Source organism: Lissotriton helveticus, chromosome 7, assembly GCF_964261635.1.
Source record: "Lissotriton helveticus chromosome 7, aLisHel1.1, whole genome shotgun sequence".
Classification (NCBI taxonomy): Eukaryota; Metazoa; Chordata; class Amphibia; order Caudata; family Salamandridae; genus Lissotriton; species Lissotriton helveticus.
Window position 1 is genome coordinate 1,031,882,022 of NC_136068.1, and position 21,037 is coordinate 1,031,903,058.

At 44.4% G+C, this 21,037-nt stretch overlaps 1 protein-coding gene across 5 annotated transcripts in view; it reads right to left on the minus strand.

Annotated features, from left to right (window-relative positions):
- Positions 1-21,037, minus strand: part of LRRC45 (leucine rich repeat containing 45) — a 446,362-nt gene that overhangs the window by 348,358 nt on the left and 76,967 nt on the right. The window lies entirely within an intron of this gene.

Consider the following 21,037-nt stretch of genomic DNA (forward strand, 5'->3'; position numbering starts at 1 on the left):
AAATGCCAAAGTCACACATATGTGCGCCGCCTCCCATTAGCAAGCCTTGGACTTCAAGGACAGTCTGTGCCCAACGTACTCAATGCAATCTTTGAAGGACATTCTGTGTGTCGGTTGTTCATAGCTTCCCACACCCCACTCAGTCATTAACCTGCAGGGCATCCAGCTTCCCTGTGGGCATTCAGGGGGACGATCGTGTTGTCCTCCAAATGTAAGGATTAGTATTATGTAGGAGATATTAAGGGGCCACTGGGACCGCATGCTGAATTGTGATGAGGAGGGGGGAAGCCACACCCTGCAAGGGAGGAGGCCAGCCAACTCCTGCTTCACGTCCCTCCAGCGTCTGCATCCCACTCCCCGCGGCCCCCCTCAGCAGCCTAGGGACTACAAGGCGCCCGGCAGCACTGTCGGGGCAGGCACACTCACTGATCCCAGAGCAACATCACACCAAAGGCGACCCTCAAGGAAGGACTAGTTCCCACCACACATGCGGCCCCCGGTCACCAGGGCACCAAGGCCCCAGTCAAGGTATGTCAGCCCCTCGGGGTCAGCCGCCTTCACTTCCCCTTCGGTCCTGTTGCTGCTCAAGTGCTCCCTCTGCCTTCCACAGCGAGGGCCCGACGTCAGTCGTCCACAGGTCGGTTGCAGTGCTTCCTTCAACTGCGCCACTGGTTCTCACCACTACCCCTGGAAGGGCGGGGGGAATTAGACATATCCTGACTGTTTCCGCCAGCAGTACAAGCCCAGGCAGGGTCCGGAACCACTTGGACTCCCGCCCAAAGTCCCAGGCAGGCACCTTCTGACTGCATCTCCAGGAGACCACAGGCCCAACTAGGCCGCAGTCAGAGAATATCCCAGATTCGCCTCTATTGTCCAGGAACTGGGGCGAGGAACAACTCAGTGATATTTGCTGTGTATATATCATAGTCAATTACAGGACTTTGGGCAGGATTATGCAGGATACAGGGGACAAAGTTTCCCAGTTGGGTGAAAGCTCGGGAGCTCACATCCTGTCAGCCATGTTGCCAGGCCACGTCCAACATGTAATAACTTTTTAAAGTGATGACTGTGTATACTAGCCCATGGTTGATGTAAGTTAGACACGCTCTTTAATGTTGGTGTAAAGTGCTTTGGAGACTTCAAAGAGACACTCCGTAAACAGCATTTAGTAGTTGATAAAGAGGCATTTCTCGAAGTGTCCCTTAATGAAAGATTAGTAGATCTCTACCTCAAATCTGAATGTCATATCCCAAGGCATACAGAAACATGTCCTTCAAAGTGTAGCATTCCATGGGTATGCGGAATGTTGGTTGAGACTGGAGTTCTAGATATGTCCAATATAGATGGAAGCAATTGTCCCTAACCCTCAACACCTATTAGTCACTGATGGCAAGGGGTAGGGTTGGGATTGTTGCAGGTATCGTTTTGTGTGCTACCCCTAGAGGCCACTGTGACAGACATCTTTCTGCCAGTATGAAATGCTTGAAATAGTCATGTTACATTGTTTTCGAACGATTCCTGTAGTGCCATGAGACTGTGTGTGCCAGGACCGTTGCGGTTCTGGGCGGACTCAATAGAGGAAGTACGTAACTTGTTGGGAGGTGTTAAGGTGTGGTTAATAAAGGTTATGACGTAATCAGAGAATGGAGTGAGATTGTATGCGGAGATCCAGAGCTCAGTGTGTAGTGTATTCATTAGCATGCGTCCAGGCTGCGGAGGACGCTACAATTCCCTCGGATGGAGGCAATATATAGGGTGCTGATCACCCTCTTTATTGACAACAGGCCTAGTTACCTGCTCTTCTGAAGCTCTTGAATAATTTTGTGGTCCTTCTCCCCAGGATCAGTATCTACTGAGGAATGTTTTTGGAAACTCTTACTGAATGAGCACTGAGCACCTTCTTCAGTTACAGTTGATGGGAATAGTGATGAAATTAAAGAGTTAAAATATAATGCTCGCTTTCATGTCCATCATAGAATTCAGAATTTCCTTGGCAATCGCAAAGGAAAATATAAATTTTCTTCCCTATATTATTTGCCTGGGGAATCCTCTTGTACCACAGAATGTGCTAAATAATGCAGTGTTTTGTTTAGCCAATTCTAGGACTGGTACCTCATATCTTTTCACATAAGCTGAATGGTATTTACTTAATGGTCACATATAGAGACAGCCTTTCTAATGCACCGGAGTGTGGCTTTAAATTCCACTGCTAACCTAAAATGTTGTTGTTTCCTGCTGAGACCTTGTGAAATTGGGTTGTAAACCCTTTTTGCTGCCTTGTCAGTTACAAGGATGTGATTGTCCCTGAGGGTGTCATTAAAAAGTTCTGGGACTCAGAACTTTAAACATAGGGCCTGTCACTGTAAGGGATCTTGTAATAAAGTGAATAAGAACATCCCATTGGGTGGAGGAGAGTTTATGAAAGCATGAGAGAGATGGGTAAAGATGGAATAATATGGAAAATATTATTTACCTTTACTAACAGGTTTGCAGCATGCAGCGCTGTAGATTCACATGCTGAGCACACTCTTGAAATCTCATGTTGGGTTCAGAACATTGCACGTTTTTTTCTTCAAGGATGGAGTTCCAGTTTTGAGGGAACTTGTAGTACCTCCATTAAAGCCCACAATGCACCTGGATACAGACTCCACTCCAAATTGTGTTTTTCCCCGATGGATAAATTTATATGTGAAGAAACAAAGTATTATGAGGTCTGTGAACTAGAGAAGGAAGCTGCATTGATAAAGTAAGCTTTAGTAATGTTATCATACATCTTGCAGTGTGCTCACTTGTCGTGAAGGTGGGTATGGAATATGTGAATCTACAGCTCTACAAACTGGAAACTGACTGTTTTAGGCAGAGGCAGGCGAGTCAATAAAGGCTCGAGCCAGATGCCGGGCTCCGACTCAACTCGAGGTCCTCTTGGACTTGCGAGCCAAAACAGAGACAAGTATTCTTGTAACTTCTACCTCCCAGGTGCTTTTTTACACCATCATTTACTAGAATTCCCCAAGTGCTAGTGTTTGCAGCATGTGAGGTGCTAGCCAGCGCAATTAGATAACCAACCGGACAGGAGACGTGGATGAAGCACTAGTACCAAATCTCGTTCACAGGCAGAACCCTTTAGAAATGCACAGAGAAATGATTGTGCTCAACATCCAAAAACAGCGAGGCATCTCTGCAACTGGCAACACGGAGAAACCAAACAGAGTAACAGCAGGCTTCAATCTTATCACCTTAAAGGGCATGTAAAATCCCAGAGGCTGCCGTTTATTCCAGATGTCTGATGTGGCGAGGAGGGGGTAGGGTGGTTGTGGGCTCATCAGCCTATTACCTGTTCTGTATTCTCATGATTGCAATGGTTGCACTTCTTTTCATCCTGTCAACACAGGAGGAAATGTGGCCAAGAGGCTAGAGTGGCTGGCCATGAAATTTGAAAACTGTATTTAAGTCCCTGTCTTGGCACAGCATATTGTTATTCAGGGCAAATTACTTAGCCTCCTTGTACCTAAAACGAAAAAGAGTAACATCTGGTTCTGAAGTGCTCCAATGCCCTCCGCTCACCTGTGCTAATAAAAAAATAAAATAAAAAATAATAAAAAACAAGCCGCTATGGAGGTGGCCTCCTGTGAGTGTTACTCAAGAAGAGTCGGATTACATATGCTGTTGAGGCGCACTTTTTAAAGGTGATATAGAATGTGTACGAAGAGTAGCACGGCTTTGGCTTTGGCATAGTGAATCTGAATACATTTAACTAACCATCTAGCAAGGCCAGCCTTTGAAAGAGTGTTACCAATGTATAGCTGTGCGAAACAAACTAACTGTTGCTTGGTTTCTTAAATGGACCAAGTATGATCAACATAATACATAATTGTTCTAACATCTATGGAACATAGTGCGCTTTCCACCATCGACTGTGGTAGCGGGAAGAGAGAAGGTAAGTCAATTCATTGGTTGGCATGAAAAGATAAGAGGGCTTTTAGCAAGAAAAGACTGTGTTCCAAGTGCAACTCTGTCTTTGTGCAAGAGCATGTAGGGTTTCTTCAACTAACTTAGCTTGAAGATTATGTATTTCATCCCCATTTTCTGAAACTGCAGAAATCCACATAGCCACATAGGGTGCTGCCTCCCGTGGAAGCAGGCAGCTATAGAGGGTGGATGAATGGGGATGAGGGGACGCACTTGAATCAAAATCTGAACACTTCACTGAGGGATACTTGGAAAGCTCCATCTGATCTGGTCGTCTTTGAAAGAGGAAGAAAGGGAAGAATTGCCTTTGGTGAAGTGGGCAATGACCTTTTTAGAATAAGTTGGGGCAAACAGCCTTTTTTTTTATTTTTAACAAATTATTTTATTTATTTAACAAATTAAGTACAAATTCTCCTCTTATTGATGTCCATCGCACACTCCAAACAGGGCTATTGAGATGGCAATATGCCATTTTGTTGCAGGTCCAGTGCCACAATCTTCCCTGCAGAGTCAATCTTTTCGTTCTCCTTGTATGGCTGCGGGCGTTACCTATCCAATGCACGATGGCGCTTTTATGAGGTGGGTGCATGAAGAGAGTCAGGTTGTAAATGACTGCATTTGAACAAAGGGTTTTGGGGTGCAGGTTTAAATATATTCCACTTTTTCGAAGCAGAATAGTTTTAACTGTGTTTTCTACAGGTCTATGTGAAACACTTTAGCATGATCTTAAGCATAGCAAGAGCAGTGCAGTGTGCTCAGTCTTGGAGAAAGTCTCAATTATAAAAAGCATGAAGAGCACATAGCTCCAAAGGAAAGCTGTGATGCCAAACTTCATCTCGCTAGTTGGTTAGCCCCATGTCTTGTTACAGAGCAGACGTTCTGCATGTAGGTCCTAGTCCAAATCCGAATGCAAGCAGTGTGATGGAAACATTTGTGCATTTTGGGGCGGTGATGGAGCAGCATCTACTCTCTTTCTTTTAGGGATAGGCTGGATACAGACAGAAAAGTAAGTCTGTTTTTTGCGTGAAGGCAGTGTAGTGGAAGAGGCAAATTGACAATGTGACCCCTAACAGGGTCGCTAGAGTATCTATTCTATCTAATATCAGGATGTTCACTGTCCTGCAAGTAGAGGTCTTGCTTCACTTTGAAGTCGACCGCAGCACCAACGGCTGGTCAGCTACCTTTAGGATTAGAGACTCAGTACCTTGGCTTCCAATTAACTATGCCTGTCGGACTTGAACATGTGTACATTTTTGTGAACTGCAAAATCTGTTTATTGACTCGTTCCAATTCGCAATTAGTAGGGGAGTGAAATGCATCGCCTTATATTTGTAATTCACACCAAAATGCATAAATTGTTGCAAACCAATGTCCAAGCAGAGCAGGAAAGAGCCCTGTAGATTGAATCCTGATAGAGGAAAAAAGCCTGAGAGCAAAAAACCTCCAGAAGGCATAGAAATTCCAGTTACCGAAGACTGAACAGGAATTGGGGGGTTCTGGGAAAGGATACAGAAGCAACTAGATTCAGGAAGGAGAATGGAAAGCTGAAGGCGGAATGCCAGAAGCAGTAGGAGTGATGAACACTAGGGAAAAGGCACAAGTGATGTAATGCAAAGAAAGGACGAAATAGACTTCCTTATATAGGCCCCCAAAAAGGAAATTGTCAAGAAGGCATCCTGCCCTGGTCCCTTGTGGGTATCTATGTATGCAGACAACATCCTGCTTTTTGTAATACACCCAGCAGACAAACTCACTCCCCTTATATGGGAAATGATTAGATTTAGCAACAGCTTCTCTGGCCTTACTATTAACTGGGTCAAATTGCAACTATTCCCTCTCACTGACAATACGAAGCTGGTATATCTCTTAACCTGGTGTGAGGAATCCACCATATACCTAAGAGTTAGATACACTGAGAGAAAGCAAACAATATTCAAAGAAAGAAAGATATGAATACGTATGCGAAACTGAGTTGTCGCACTGTTATTTAATCAGTGTGCTTTTCAACTGAATACAGTACATCATTTGTAGTCATATAATTGTAATAGTGCCCCAGGGATGGGAGGGGTGGGAGGGGAGGACAGTGATCTGAGAAAAGGGATGTGCAAAATAGATCATTTGTACAAAACAAGCAAATAATGCATCATAAAATATATATAACAAATCAGTCTGGCTCAGGAAGAATAGCCAGTAGTACAGTCCAAGCAATCAATGCTCAATACAATGTCAAGAGACCATGCCAGCGGCATATATATTATTATATTTATTGCTGGAAGCGCAAGCTGGTTCAAGTTGGTATCCGTCGACGTTTCGACCCCCAATTTTGGTTTAGGTACACTTAATATATCAGTTATTTGGGTGCAATTAGTTCACCCATCATTCTCCACACACCCATGGTAACTAATTGATACGGTTTAGTTTAGCGCCCTTGAGTGCGTGTTTTAACTTTTGTATGCCTTATTTACTCACTCAATTCCCCCCCTTTTTTTATAGAATCACCTGCCCCGCCTCACTCCCTACGTCCTGATGAAGACCCCGCTTTAAGGTCTTATGTGTACCTAACCCAAAAGGTCGACGGATACCAACTTGAACCAGCTTGCGCTTCCAGCAATAAATATAATAATGTATATATGCCCCTGGCATGGTCTCTTGACATTGTATTGAGCATTGATTGCTTGGACTGTACTACTGGCTATTCTTCCTAAGCCAGACTGATTTGTTATATATATTTTATGATGCATTATTTGCTTGTTTTGTACAAATGATCTATTTTGCCCATCCCTTTCCTCACATCACTGTCCTCCCCACCCACCCCTCCCACCCCTGGGGCACTATTACAATTATATGACTACAAATGATGTACTGTATTCAGTTGAAAGGCACACTGTGATTAAATAACAGTGCGACAACTCAGTTTCGCATACGTATTCATATCTTTATTTCTTTCTTTGAATATTGTTTGCTGTGTACAGGGACCCCCCTTCTCTATGTACCATTTAGCACCCAGGTCCCTGTGACTTAACTGGGTAAACCCCCCTTTGTACAACTAACACTGAGAGAAAGAGCAAGTCAGTTGCCTAAACTATGTGCCTACCTTCGACACGTTGACCACACAGATCGAAAGATGAATCTAACTCCCCAATGGCAAGTCGCATCGCCATTATCAAAATGGTAGTCCTCCCTCGTTTTCTGTATTTATTCCTGAATGTATCAATCCCTCTAACCAATAACTTCCTTGCTTCTATAATGAACTGTCTTTTGAGGCTTGCCTGGGCGGGCCATAGGCCCCGAGATTAGTGTGAGATCCTGGTGCTTCCCTATAAGCAGAGAGGGTTTGGTGTGCATGACTTGCACCGTAATGCCAATTTTCATTCTATTGGTATCATAAGGATGCTCATCTCCCTTATGCCAGACCGTAGAAAGACCAAGAGGGACACATCCCACTGCCCTCTATACTCCTAAAAGGCATACCTACGGGCCCCTCCGATATACAGACACTGTTCACTACAAGCTGGGCATAGAGGAAATTCTGTTGCAGGCTCAGTGGGGGTATACTTAACTCAACTGCTCTCCCATGAACACATAACCACTGGCTCCCTCCGCCTCACACAGGAGAAACTAATCCTGTGTAAATTATCAAATCATAACTTACATACGATAGGGGACCTCTTCCCAGATGACCACGTCATCACACATGCGGAAATAGGGGACCTCTTCCCAGATGATCACGTCATCACACATGCGGACACTACTCATTTCGGGGATGCTACAATAGGGATCATTTTATACTTCAACATCTGCAAAACACAGTGGGCACTCAAATACCCTCTTACCCACTAGTTCCCCAATGACTTCCCACTATTGACGTTTGTCATTACCGATACAGGAGGGGAGAGACTGATCTCCAGACTATACCAGGCATGTGCTCCCATAAAACAAGGACAGGATGGGAGGATCAGAGCGGCATGGGAGCAGGACATGTGGTGTTCGCTAACGGACATGACCTGGCGCTATTGCTGCACCCAAACAAAGTTCATCTCTCCTCATCATAGGCATAAACTATTCCACTACAAGTTACTTCACAATGCCTATACCACACCCTATGACTTAGTTAGGTTTGACCCTAAGTAGTCGTCCCAATACCTTGACTGCCGCGTAGAAGAGGCAGACTACGTACATTTCACCTGGACTTGCCCACACATACAGGCATACTGAACTAAAATGTTCTCCCTAATTTCCACTATTACTGAGATTGCACTAACACCTAGGCTCTGCTGGGGAATGTCAAAGAGATCCCAAAGGACTTGCGTAGGTTCATCGCCATTGCGCTCCTACTTGTGAAGCACTACACTGGGACAGCAAACGTTATCCCACAGAAACTGCCTAGCTGAAAGACATGGTCTACTGTGACACGACCATTGAAGTCTATGGTACATTACAACCTTCCACATCCTGAACCAAAGAAATCTTGCAAACGCTTTGACTACCTACTGAGCCTAGACTCTGATATGCCCGATTGAGAAGTTGAAATGCACCTGTCATTGCGGTGCTCTGTACCCCCTCCAACCCCACTCCCCCTGCGGCTACCACACTGTTATGGGACAATTACATATATTGTACCTGCTCTAGAACCTAAAACCCAGGTAATTGACCAATCGAACTACCACCGCAGTTCACTGGAGAACCTGCTTCCTGCTCTAGAACTCTGTCAGCACTATTGTGCATTATATATACCGGATTGTTAATATTTGACTTTGTATGCTCCTAGAATGGGAGACTTCCTAAAGCTTGTTGTTATAAAATTAAATTATTTTTTTTTAAAGGTGGGGAAGCCATCTTGGATTGAGAAAGAAATAATAATAATTGGCTACGTCAAAGGCAGTCATCTTGGATCGGGCGTTGTTTTAAGTCCAGAATTCCCATGGGGGAAATCTAGGAAGGAGAAAACCTGAGGAAAATTGATGCGCCAATGGCATCCTCCAAGGAGACTACTGCACCGGCAAGCTGACTGCCTACACAGTCAATTCTGGCAAATGGCGAGGAGGCCTGCTGGTGAATCGCCTGTGCTCCCCGCCATCGTCTCGCAGCGCACCAGCCTGTCAGCAGCCCAGGCGTTGGGCTTTGGCGGGACGCGGGTCACAAAGCCACACCTTGGGATCGATTATATGGTACCAACTCATCACAGGAAGAGATAGATTATGAGAAATCGAAGCAAGATTATGTATTCACCAAAAGAACAAGGTACTCACCATCTGTAATGCTCTTTTAGATGCATACAATATCCTCACCTCGAGAATACCTCCAGGCACCAGCCTGGAACTAGAGATTTTTCAAAGCATTATTCCGGAAGGCTGGGAGGTGGCATTGTGACGCTCCGCACTGGCTTCGTCCAGCCCCAGAAATTACATCGGTGCAGGATATAACCACTTCGGAGCACCCACGTCAGTTCTTTCTTGATTCTGCACATGCCATTTTACGCTAAGCTTGATAAGTGATCATATACACAACAGTGTGCAGATCTACGAATTGGGACCCATTTTATAGATGGAGTCCATTTCACAGCACTGGGAAGTGGGAGGGCGGTGAGGAATTTGCAGTTAGAGAGTATCCACCAAGAAGAGCTTTACCGAAGTCCAAATAACTTGTTCCACTGACGCATACTTCTAACTGCAGATTCCCTCCCCTTGTGAATAGAAACCGAAGTAGTACGCTCCCCCGAAGTGGTGGGTCTCTTGAATTGCTCAGATCAAATGTCCTGCAGGACTTAACTGGCAAAGTGCCCTTCTCGTCGGACCTAGCTTTCAAGGCAGTATTTTTTGGTGAACAAAAGGATTGACGCTGATGTCACAGTCTGACAGATGTGGAGAACAGGCACTTCCTGTGTCAATGCAGTGGTAGCAGCCTTGGCTTTCTTTTAATAAGCACTCAGACCCTCTGAAAGGCTGCCTCTTATCCAATGCTTAGCAAACTGAAATACAGAAGACAATTCACCTCAATATGGTCCTTCTTTGCCCTAGTGAAACCCAGATAGATCTGATCGTCCACCCAGTGGTCCTTGGTAAGATCTATGTGAAAGCTCAAAGCTCTTGTGGGGTCTGAACACTGGAGCTTTTCCTCCTCTTTTGAGGGCTGAAGCAGAGCAAAGAATGCCAGAAGGGGGATGAATTGTCGGAGTGAAAAGGTATTTCAACCTTTGGCAAGAATAACGCACTACACCGCAACACTAGTTTGTCCACGGAAAAGGTGGTGTGCAGTGGATAAAGAGACAAAGCTTGTAGCTCACTAATGCAACAACCTGAAGTAATCGCTACAGGAAAGACTGTTTTGAGAGTGAAAAGTTGCAAAGGACAGCTGTGCATGGGCTCAAATGTGGAATACATAAGAAAAGTGAGAACCAAATAAAGATTCCACTACGGCATAAGAAAAGACTTGGGTGGAAACATATTCACCAGATCTTTAAGAAAATGGGTGGAAACACATGCACCAGACCTTTAAGAAAATGCATCTCAACAGGCGATTTAAACAATGGCAAGTGTTAAGATAAACGCAAAAAGGCATGTACCGACAAATAACCTGTAACAGTGTCCACAGCAGGTCCTTGCTGGGTTAAAGACAGCCCAAAAAGCAGAACATTTGAGAAGTTTGCAGTAAGTTAAGTCTGTATGGCAGGGATTACATCAGGCCACAAACTTTTCACAACGTCTGGCTTAAATAGTTTTTGTAGATAAACGCTCGGCTGCTAGAACGACATCCACTACTTCGCTAGGTTGAAGGCAGTCAACTGTTGCCAATTGATCTCCACGCGTGAAGTTGTAGAGTGGCAGGCTCGGGTGCAGGACCCTGCCCTACTGCTGCATCCGCTTCGGAGGACGATGCTCATGACCAGAAGTCCCAGGCATCACACTCTCGTGCCCCAATCCGGAGTCACTAGGATGACTTGGAACCGGTTGTTCATCATCTTCTTCAGAACTCAGGCCAGGGTCAGGAAGGGGTACAGAAATCCCATGCTACACTCCTCTAAATGGAATATGACTCCAAGACAGACCTTCTTGGAAATTCCAATGCACAAAAGTGTTTACACTACATGTTCTTGGTGGTGTGCTGGAGAGATCGATCCAAGATTAACTTTATTGTTGGAAGACTCCCTCCATCATGATCTGCTAGCCATTGCTGGCTGAGCCAGTCTGCCCTGGCATTTAAAGATCCTTCCAGATGGTTCACAACTAGAGAAATGCCCTGCTGATTTTGCCAGCTCCAGAGGTGCAGGGCTTCTTGGCACAGGACCTCACTTCTCGCTGCTGTGTTGTCTATGAGGACCTAGACCAGCCTCCCTTTGATCGACGGTAGGAAGGCCTTCAATGGACAGTGAATGTTCCGCATCTCAAACAGACTGATGTGGAGGTAAGTCTCTGCCAGGGGACAGAGTCTTCGGATCACCACCTCTCCCAGATTACCTCTCCAACCCAACAGCGTCACCACTGTCAGCTGTGGGTGGGCTAGGGAGAGGGTCTGTTGTCAGTCCAATTGCAGTCAAGCAGCCACCACTGCAAGTCTTTTGCACTCTCCATCGACTTGTTGTGCTTCTTTTTAGATTTGGACTTATATGAAAATTTGAAATGCGAGGAGGTTCTTTCAAGATAACCTCAAGAATGGGAACGGGTCTGTGTTCTCGACTTGGCTCGGCTATTACGTGACTTCTAACAGTGTTTGGTGATACACCGCTTTGCTTCACAGTCCCAGATCGCTTTGGGGCTTTATTGGTATTGTGTATGTCAAAGAACCCTTGGCAACAAAGACATACCTGGTTGGGGTCGGTCACAGACATCTATGTGTGGCAATCTTTACAAGGCTTAAACCCTGTAGTTTTCGGTGGGAACATTTTCCTTTGTACACTGTAGAGAAAAGTATTTTGTTAGAAAACTTGTTAAAGACGAGAACAAGAAAAACGTTAGGAAGCAAGCTTCGGGTTTGTGTCTGAAGGTGTGGAAAGAAAGGAACAGAGAAAGGAACAGCAGCAGAGGTGGCACTTATATCCAGTCACTTACCAGTGAGTGGGAGCAAAGCAATGAAGAATCTCAAGATCCAGACAGGTGCTTGGGGTATTCACAAGGTCTGAATTGGTGGTTAGAAGCATCCATAAGAAATATTGTTACCAGAGTTAATTTATACTTTTAATGGATACAGGTTGCTGCAGATTCCTCAACTGATGAATGAGCCTCACAGCAATATCCTCCAGACATGGGAGTGAGTAGTGCTGATTAACCAAGGAAGTAATGTAGCACTGCCCTGGCAAAGAATCCATCACTGCGTGCTTGGGTTGAGAGGTAATAATGTTTAGTAAACCTATGCAGGGACGACAATTTGGCCATCCAGCAGATGTCAGCCACTGGATCCACTCTGGTCAGAGCCATAGAAGCAGCAATGGCCCTGAAGGTGTGAGCAGGAACGCCTCCGGAAGGTCCTTAATAGCCAAGACACACAAGATCTTGATACTCAGGATGATCCAATGAGAAACAATGTGTTCGGTCACTACCTTGTCCATTATGGTAAAGCCACAAACAACTTATTATCTCTATTCTGCCCTGTCGACTACAAATGATGCAGGATGAGACTGCACATCTTGAATCCTGTCCATGCAGTCTCTGCTTCAACTTGGTAGGATGATGAGAAGGAAAGAAAGTTGGAGGAGTAATAGACTGGCCATATGTAAGGTCAAAACCATAGGCAAGAAGGCTTGGCAGGTATGCAAGACCAACTTGGATAAAACAAACTTTGAATGGTGGATAATTTGAGAGGGCCTAAAGCTGTCCAACACTATTGCAACTAAGAATACGGTCTTCAAAGTAAGACACTAAACTGGACAACTGTGAATCATAAAAAGTCAACAGAAGATTCATATTCCACTGAAGAACAATGAATGGAGTAGTACCGGAGGAAACAGGTAAAGCAAACCTTTCAGAAAACATGCCACTAAAGGTGACCTACACAAACATAGCTGATCAGGGAGACACATGACGGATGACAGGGAAGTCAAGTAACCTTTGATGGTATCCACTGCCATCACTTGTTGTGCTAGAGACATTATGAAATGTAAGATACCAAAAAGGTGTAACAAAGGAATCTAGCCTTCTGACCCACACCACTGCACAGATTTGTTCCAGCGACCTGCATATATATATTTTGCAGGGGGTTTTCTGGTAGCCAAGATGATGTCTAATTTAATGGGGGAGTAACAAGCACGCTAGCTAGCACCTCTCACTCTGCACACATGCAGCAGCAACATTCAGGGATTGGGGATCTGACCAACCTGTAAGAGCCAATCCGGGGCAAATCCGATCAGCTGTACTTTATTTTCCTGCACGTTCCACAGGGCTTTCAGCAGACTCAATGGAAATGACATAGGAGGCCCCAAGACAGGCTGAATCTGAAGGTTTCCCCCCGGGAATCCCTTAGAGTGAAGTGTAAGGCATAAACTACAGGACATATCCTTTTCAGCACCATGAGGGAACAGGTCCTCAGATAGACACCCCAATCAAGAGAATACACCTCTGTCATTTGGGGGTGTACTTCCTACTTGCAGTTGTCAAGCAAGAGGAGGCGGACAGCTTCCACGCTCATGCAGAGAGTGCACGAAACAGTGGATGCTGCCAGTAACCCTTTGCTGTGGAAAATGAAGGGAGAAATGCCTTCAAGGCAAGTCAGACTGCAAACAGCTCTATCATACTTGAAACAGCAAGCCAAGGCAATTATACCACTGTATAATTGTGACGCACCTCCCCACACAACAATCACCCAAAAGAGTCCAAAATTATGGGCCTTTTTGCTCAAACGGTGTGCATATCCACCGTTCCCGCTGTTTCCAAGGAGCAGTCTCCAAGACTAATGTCCCAATTCACACAAATGTGGATGCACCACCAGCACGAAGAATGATTATGTCCATCCATTATTGATTTTATATAAACAGTTTCTTTATTCTTCGAATACAATAAAATGACAGCCAAACAGCTGATGCGATTCGTCCAACTGGTGTGGACTTCATCAGGGCTTTGCAAGTCAATCTAATAATTTGTAGTAGTAGATATTTAAAGAATAGTAACGTCATGTGATCATCCTATATGGAAACTGTTCCTACATGTATTCAGGGACAGTTTAAAGTGCAAGGCTCCTGTGCTGAATCAATGAGAGGACAAGACCATTCGAGTTAGCGTCCTCTTCAGGAGGGAAGAGTTTCCATATAGGACCCCACATGTGGATGTTATGAAGATCCAAAGAGTGCTTGTTGCACTTTTATGGCCAGATGTAGGTTAATACTATTTACCTATTCTTAAATACCGAATCATACCGATTCGGTATTTAAGAATAGGTTAATAGTATGTAGGTAATTTTTCGGTAAATTTTACAGAATCTGTAAAATTCGGTATTTACCGAATCGGTATTTACCAATTCGGTAATTGCCATTCAGTCCTATGGGCCTGGAGGCCCATATGAATTAATGTCAATTGCCGAATCTGTAAATACCGATTCGGTAAGAGGGGGAAAACATTGAAGGGTGGCAGGGTGTCTGTTGTGACTGTCTGTTTGACACCCTGTTGCACCCCTCAATTGTGTATGGGTGCACATGTTGCAGACATACATGCCCTAGGGGCATGTATGTCTGCAACATGGCACTGTTGGAAAAGCAAAAAAAATGTTTTTTTAAAGGTTTTCATTATTTACCACCAACTTGTAGTTGGTGGTAAATAACGAATCCTTAACTGAGGAATGCACTAACTTGAGTGCTCCCTACATCCTGGATTCGGTAATTTATCGAATCGGTATGTTAAGAATTCGGTATTTTACCGAATCCTTAAATTACCGATTCTGTAAAATACTGAATCCTACAAAAATGCCACCTACATCTAAAAAGCCCAATACCGGTCGGTATCGGCCGAAATTCGGTAATTTTGGCCGTTACCGACCGGTATTGGGCGACCTACATCTGGTGTAGGAGAGTAGGGTCTGCTTCCTATGGTCACCCCCACTTTTTGCTTTTGCTTCACTGGTTTTCAACTTAGATGTGGCTGTGGGCCTGCTAATCAGACCCACAGCCCAGATGCACTCTCTCTAAATTCACACCATGTACTCTAGGTACATCCACAATTGGGAATTGGTTCACCTTATCAGCCCCTGTAGAAGTGTACCCTAGGTACTCAGGGCATAGGTGTAACCTAGGCCTACCAGGGGCTGCAGCATGTATTATGCCACCCCTGGCTGGCCACTCAAACTGACACAACTGGCTGATCACTCAGCTGGGGCAAGGTCGTGTAATCAACCCTTGCTTAGGTATAGTATTCCTATACCTACCCTTATATATAGACACACAGTAACCTATAAGTCACTCCTATGGCAGGACTTAACAATCCTGGAGGCAGAGTGCTTGGTTATGTGTGAGATGGTGCTCTAGCATGAGCTGAGCCTGTCTGCAGCTTGCGGAACCATGTCCTTATAGCTGTTCTATGATATTGCCATACCATATACTCTTAAGTGCATTATAATCCTCGCGGTTGAATGCTAACTTTGGTTTGGCTTTATCTAAACATGTCGTGTAAGGTGTTATACGCTTTGGAATACTACCCCCTCGCCAATACTGGTGACGGGGGTAGCATTCCACCCTTCTAGAGGGAGAAGACATGTTGTTGCTGACTATCCCGGTTAAAGTTAACCAGAGCCCCAGCGTCACAAAATGGACGCTGCTGCCACAGACACAAGTCTGACCTCCTGCTGCTGGGAGTCCTTCCAGTTATGGAGGTTTGGACAATAGGTTTCCTGCCTGGAGGGGTGCGAGCACCACCCCAGACAGGACTTTGTGTATTGGGACAGGGAGGGCTGCATAGAATGAGACACTGCCTGGGGCACACTAGGTGCTCCATGCATAGTCCAGTTCAAACCGGTGCTGGGGCACTCCAGCCCCAGCTCTGGCTCGAAACTGGACAAAGGAAAGGGGGTGTAACCACCCCCCTTCCTGGTCCCACCCATAGCAGGGACCTAGTAAGTAAACCAGCCCCCTTTAGTTGTATAAAGGTAGGAGCTGACCCAGGAGACTTTAGATTTATCCTGATATCGACTTGAAACGAAACTCTGGACCCTTCTACATTCACCTGAGCTGAAGACTGAAGAATCTCCCTTGTGGCCAACGAGTGACCACCCTGGGCAACCAGGCACCATCCAGCAACTCGACGGCTTGCTTTGTCCCCGTTCCCGCCGGAACCCGAGCACAGAGCCGGACAAGACCTCGACTCCCGGACCTCTCTGACCCCACTGCACGACTCCAGCACAGCTGAGCCCCGTGGGAGGTGTCGGAACCCGTGGAACCAGGCAACTTGGAAAGTCTTCAACTTGCTTACAGCGCAGCTCCTGAGGCATCCTCGAAGCTGTGCACTGGGGACTGAGACACCTCGCCACCGAGCTCCACCTGCATCGAAGACCAGCCCTCCACACGATCTGCGTGGGGCCCTTCTGCTTGTGTTCTGCTCGACGCGTTGTCCCGGTTGCTGGCCAGTTGGCTAGTAGCCATGTGACGACGATCCTTTTGAAAATCCATCGCTGGTCTGGTTGCTCCAGACTGGCACTTGCTTCCCTGAAACGGTGAAGTACCTCAGACCCTCCTGGTCTGCACCAGAAGCCTTTTGTGTATCCTGTGTGGGTTGCCTTTGCTTAGGCTTGTTGGCTCCGATCTTGAAGTCGACCCCTTCATCTGCGAGAACCTTCGTGGGACAGCTCCTCTCCAGCACCTGGTCATCCTCGACGCCTCCTGGTCAGCGTGGCTGCAACGACAAGCTTCATGACAGCACCTGATTGCTCCTCGACGACGTCTGGTTCCTTCCTGTTTCCACCCGGTCACTGGCTAGTGACCTAGACTCTGTCCCCTCTGCTTTCAGGTCTTCTTCATCTTCGATCCACCCTTGGATCCACCCGGACATCTTCCTCCTGTTCGCCTGCAGCATCTTCTTCCAAGGCTCCATAGGAAACAACGAGAAAACCCGACACACTTTGACACCTATGCACCCGCAGCCCGTGGGTGAGGTAACGCGAGTACTTCGGTGCTCCTGTAGGGATTGACTATCCTAGTGTCTAGTTTTGTTAGTTGTATATTCCTAGTTGGACCGGAAGTGTCCTAAATCTTCATTTACTTACCTTCTAAGTTCCCATTGACTTTCTATTGACTCTCACGTGAGTGTACTGACACTGCACGCGCCGCCTGTGGGCCTCCTACTCCTAACCTAAGGTTCAGATAGTGTAGCCCCAGCGATTCTCTAGGCCCTAGGCCTTTCCTTCCCCCATCCCCCCACCCCCCGAGTCGTGGTTCTTATACCACTTACTTAGTATATGGTTTTACGCGCCCCTGGGGCCTAACTGTATATTGTGCTATTTAAAGTATTCCTAAGAGTAACTTGTTATGTGCTTTTCCCTCTGATCTCATAAAGAGTTCAGAGGAGTGTGTTAGTGAATAAATACACATATAGTTTATATATATCCTGTGTGGTGTCCTTTCATTTGGTATTTAAGGGGTTACATATGGTAAAACGGCTGGCTTTACACTCCCTCAAGAGTCTTTTAGCCTAAGACTGTTCTGTCCACGCTACCACTAGGATAACTGGTCTATAAGGTTGACTTTACAACCATCACCATAAGGGTTGATTGGACTGGTGCAAGGTGTTCACTAGAATAGTGAACATCATATACTAGGCCAACTTCTCACATCTGGCCCTTAGTATTGTTTGGATCCTGAAACTTTTGAAGGAGATATGTCCTTATTGTTGTCGTCCAAGGTGGGAAGAGTTGCGGTTAAGGCTGTGTGACGCCACCAGCCAGTGCTAAAGAGATTTTCAGGACCACGCAGACACCTGTTGGAATATTCTTAAGGTGAAGAATCTAAAGGAGGATGTATCTATGAGGCTGAAATGCTAAAATACACTCCAGCAATACAAATAGGTACAAGGAGCCCAAGGCAATACTCTGGTAACATCATGTCTGGTGGGCAGAGTTGCAGTTACTACCATATGACGCCAACAACCAGTGCAATAGAGCTATTTCTGGAGAAAAGCTTTTCAGGACCACTAAGAAACCTGTAGGAATATTCTGGAGGTGAAGAATCTGTAGGAGGATGAGACCGAAGTGCCATAATACATTCCATAAAAACAAATAGGTTCAAAGAGCCCAAGGTTTGAACATGCTATAAATAAAGAAGTACCAGATGCTCAAACGTAACCACATGATCAATAAATAAAGAAACTATTCTTCTCATCGAAGATTACTTAAGGGGAAAAGCTCAGTCAAGGAGTATTTCAAAACAACACAACCCAGCACAAATTCTATGACCACAACAAATGCCCTAGCGCCATCCAAGGATCTGAGCACCTCAAAGTGAAGGACATCAGAAATGGGACTGCCTGAATGATGGTTGAAAAATTGCTCTTTCTCTTGATGAACTGGAGATAAAACTGAGGGTGGCCAGAGCCAAACACAATCTAGAGGTGCTTCCCTCAGAAATGGATAATCTTAAACCTACAGGCTGTCCAGAAAGAGGATACTTAGATTCAGCTGGACTTGAGGAGTGGTGAAAGAAATACTGCTCAGCAACTCAAAGTACGTGGTGGCAATATGACGGTAAATGATCCCCTTAAATTAAATGATTTTAAGACAGAGGTGTTGCTCCGAGCTCTCCTAATGTTTGTGACAGTAATCTATGACAACCTTCTGTGGGGTTTTGTCCTACTACTGCTAAAGTAGGAAAAAGTCTGGGGCTCCTTTTAAATCATGTACACTCTTTGAACCCCAGATTGCTGCAGTGGTAAAAACACGTTTCTTTAAATTAAAATTAATCACAAAAGTTCTTCCACTTCTATGTTTCTCACCCAAAGTTCTGGTTGGGAAAACTTTTACCGATGCCAGTATGGACTATTTCAACACTTACTACTGGGCCCATCAAGTAAATCAGTTAAAAGGCATTCTATCCAATATGCTGCAACTCAGACTCTTTTCTGTCTTAGAAAATGTGATCATATTTTTAGAAAATCGTGGAGAAAAACTTGCTCTCGGACAGCAAAATATTGCTATTTACTTTTTTTTGCAGAATCCATGCATTTTCTATTTATCTTTTGCAATGAAGATTTGATCAGCACACATAAATGGAAAAGAAACCGTCCCAACAAGTAAGATTGTTGCAAATTTCTTTTATTCTATACATTTTTCTTTTCTTCACAGGTAGCCAACGCGTTTCGTCATGTTTAAGGACTTCTTCAGGGCTACAATGCGACGTGAATTTTTTAAAAACATATTTTATACAGTAATATATACAACATAAAAAAAAAACATTCATACAAAAGCCATTCCTGTTCTATATACATATTTACATTGTTATTCGACGAACAGTAAGGTCACAGAGGGGCCATGATCCCCATGAAAAAACTATAGCTTAATTAAGTGAACAACTAATCACACTTATATTGCCATTATATATTCTTCAAAGTCCAAATAATTATGTTTCTTATGGGAAAACTCACTTTAAAGGTCCTAATATACATTATTTGTGTATCCATTCAAATAAGCTGAGGAAGCCTAAGTATACAGATCAAATTAGTAAAGTTTATGAAATTAATCAGATTTAACAACTTCATCAGGAGAACAGCTGGCTATAGTATATGTCAATGACTGTGTAGTCCAATCTTATGTGCCATAGTGTGCAGAGCCTATGCATCACCTTTCCATAATCCACATACATGTATGTAAGACATTTCATGCAATTAACAAAATCATTGATGCAACAATATTGGGCCAAACTCTACACAATGATTTTTGCCATTCGGCTATAATCAATGACAATGACTGTACAGTCTAGTCTTTTATACACGAGTGCACAGTACCTGTTCGTCGAATAACAATGTAAATATGTATATAGAATAGGAATGGCTTTTGTATTAACTGTTTTTTATGTTGTATATATTACTGTATAGAATATGTTTTAAAAAAATTCATGTTGTTCGTCTTGTAACCCTGAAGAAGTCCTTAAACAGGACAAAACACGTTGGCTACCTGCAAAGAAAAGAAAAATGTATAGAATAAAAGAATTTTGCAACGATCTTACTTGTTGGGACAGTTTCTTTTCCTTTTATGTGTGCTGATCAAATCTTCATTGCAAAAGTTTGATGTGGAAATCTTTCAAATTTTTTGCAAACTATGGGGTCTTGTTTCCTGTGATCTTTGCGCCACATGTTGTTACCTAATTTCCCAAAACATAAATAAGTGCGGTATGAAATCCTAGACCTCGTTTTGTAAATCATTTTCTATGCATCTGTCAGCCTTTTTTTCCAGAGCAAGGAAGTACTCTCCATTTGTCAATTTTAGATTCAATAAAGACAGTGGGGGTGGCAGACCTTTCAGAATGTGGTTTAGACTACAAAGGTACTCTTTTCCACAACATTAATTGGAGCACACTTTTCTAAAATTGAGGCCTACAATTAAAACCCAGCTCTTTGATCAATGGAATCATCATGCTTTTTGAAACAGAGCCAGAAGACCATCTTCAGGGTGTTAGATTGCTGTACACAAAATGCATTCTAGAATAGAATAGCATTGAAAGCTGCCGCCACATGACTCCAGCTTGAGACTGCCCTGGTCTGCTTTAGGTTCTTTCTTTAAGTACTGGAATGTGATAAGTGAAGTTCATGCTAATGATGGGAAAACACAGGCCTGCACCAGATGGTGGTAAATGTGCTTTATGGGGAGATGTGAAGCATAGGACTATTACATTTACTTCCTATATAAAATAAAAAGGAAGCTTGCTTTTCTCATCTATATAAGGAAAAGAAAAAACGTATCTTGGGAGTCCCTAGCTCTGAAAACAAGCATCTTACCACCCAATGGGAGTGGGAAAAGCAGACACTGAAAAGGAGGTTGAGATCACCGTATGAAAAAGCATGGCTTAGGTATTCTTTAAGGTCAAGGAAGCAGCTTTATTTTGTTGCCTATGATGTGAATGAGGAACTGGACTGGGTGACACAAAGAAAAAGACACGCTCGGCTAAGGAGGA